The sequence below is a fragment of the Gossypium arboreum genome, chromosome 7, assembly GCF_025698485.1.
Source record: "Gossypium arboreum isolate Shixiya-1 chromosome 7, ASM2569848v2, whole genome shotgun sequence".
Taxonomy (NCBI): Eukaryota; Viridiplantae; Streptophyta; class Magnoliopsida; order Malvales; family Malvaceae; genus Gossypium; species Gossypium arboreum.
Genome location: NC_069076.1, coordinates 95,462,049 through 95,464,060, shown reverse-complemented (window position 1 = coordinate 95,464,060; position 2,012 = coordinate 95,462,049). Strand labels below are relative to the sequence as shown.

At 36.6% G+C, this 2,012-nt stretch overlaps 1 non-coding gene across 1 annotated transcript; it reads right to left on the bottom strand.

Moving 5' to 3' along the window:
* Nucleotides 1-1,418: 1,418 nt before the first annotated feature.
* Nucleotides 1,419-1,525, bottom strand: LOC128296023 (small nucleolar RNA R71). Its single transcript, XR_008286571.1, has one exon. It is a non-coding gene; the product is annotated as a small nucleolar RNA R71 (small nucleolar RNA).
* Between the last annotated feature and the right edge of the window lie 487 nt (nt 1,526-2,012).

Below are 2,012 nucleotides of genomic sequence, written 5' to 3'. Positions count from 1 at the left end.
GAATCGTATGATAAATATCTAACTTGTTCTTAATTATGTGTTCTTAATTCTTGTTTCGATATCCCAGGATACTGATTCAAGACACACTCTTATTCAGAGGAGGAATAGACCCTGTCTAAGAGTACATTTGCCATAATTAAGCGGAGTTGATTGCGCGCCTAGAAATAAGGTGACAAGATTTTGCCAGATTAGGGTGAAACCTAGTAAGGGGATCCATAGATCGAGTTAATACAACCCTAGAGTGTTAATTAGAGAAAAGTCTCGATTATTCAATCTAGGGATTAGACGTTATTAGTCTTGAATAGGGATAATAAAATAACTTAGGGATCTCTACAGAACAGGTTGAATGAATAAATCGTCCGATTCGGAGCCAGAATAACAAGTAAAGTCTAGGTGGATTTTTCCTTAGGTATTGTCTCAAGTCAATCGATTTTCCCAAAAGCAATTCCCCAATTCTTTTCTCTGTGCGTTCTTAGTTTAAATAATTAGTTAATTAAAACAAAACCCTTTTAGTCTTAGGCTAGATAATAAAAAGATAGTTATTACTAGTACTTTTGGTTCCCTTAGGTACGATATCCCGGTCTTGTCGTTACTATACTATTGTTCGATAGGTGCGCTTGTCTTTTCATCGTGATAATAGTTAGTCTAATTTTGATCATCCTTATAAATATTTATTACTTGTTACAAATCACTACGATCAAGTTTTTGGCGCCGTTGCCGGGGAACTGAAATATTAGGAACACTAAATTTTTATTAATTTAGCCATTTATTTTTCTTGCAATTTTATTTTATTTTCTTATTTATGAATTTACTTATTCTTTCTCTTGGCAGGTATTTTATAGTTTATGACTAGAAGATACCCATCAGGACCATTACTTTTTGACGAAGAAATCGAACTTACAGGTTGCAGAAATCAAAGAGAGATAAGACACAGCTTACGATACACGGAGAACGAGCAAGAAAACGAAACTCAACCCCCAACCGAAGAGATGGCTGAAAACCAAAACAATCAATTGCCTCTTGCAATTGCAGCTAATCAAAATCCTGCTTCACATACTAAGTATGACTATGCTAAACCCTCTTTAATAGGAACTGAATCTAGTATAGTTAGACCTGATATTGCTGCAAATAATTTCGAACTAAAACCTAACACTATTCAGATGATATAGCAGTTTGTTCAGTTTGATGGCTTGCAGGATGAAGATCCCAACACTCACTTAGCCAATTTCCTAGAATTTTACGATACATTCAAAATCAATGGCGCTTCTAATGATGCCATTTGTATTCGGTTATTTCCCTTTTCATTGAGAAATAAAGCTAAATAGTGGTTGAACTCGTTACCACGAGGGTCTATCACTACTTGGGAACAAATGACCGAGAAATTTTTACTAAAATATTTTTCGCCGGCTAAAATGGCTAAATTGCGTAATGATATCTCTTCTTTTTTGCAGATGGATTTAGAAACACTTTACGATGGATGGGAGAGATACAAGGACTTACTGAGAAGGTGCCCTCACCATGGGTTACCGCTTTGGCTGCAAGTTCAAACGTTCTACAATGGTGTGAATCCCTCGACAAGACAAATGATTGACGTAGCCGCTGGCGGAACCATCAACAATAAAACACCAGAAGATGCCTATGAATTTATAGAGGAGATGTCACTAAATAACTATCAGTGGCAAGTTATGAGGACAAAGCCAACTAAAATAGCCAGCGTTTATAACATCGACTCAGTTACTATGCTGTCAAATCAGGTAGAACTTCTCAATAAAAAGATTGATAGTTTTCTTGGTTCTACACAGTACATCCAGTAATGAGGTGTGACTCAAGCAGAGGAGGTGTGCATACAGAATACCAATCCACCAATCCCACAACCGAAGAGGAACAAGTCAACTATATGGGTAACAATAACTTTAGATCTCAAAATAACCCATAGAGTAATAGTTATAATGCAGGTTGGAGGGACCACCCCAATTTCTCCTGGGGTGGTCAAAGGAATCAAAAGCCACAAA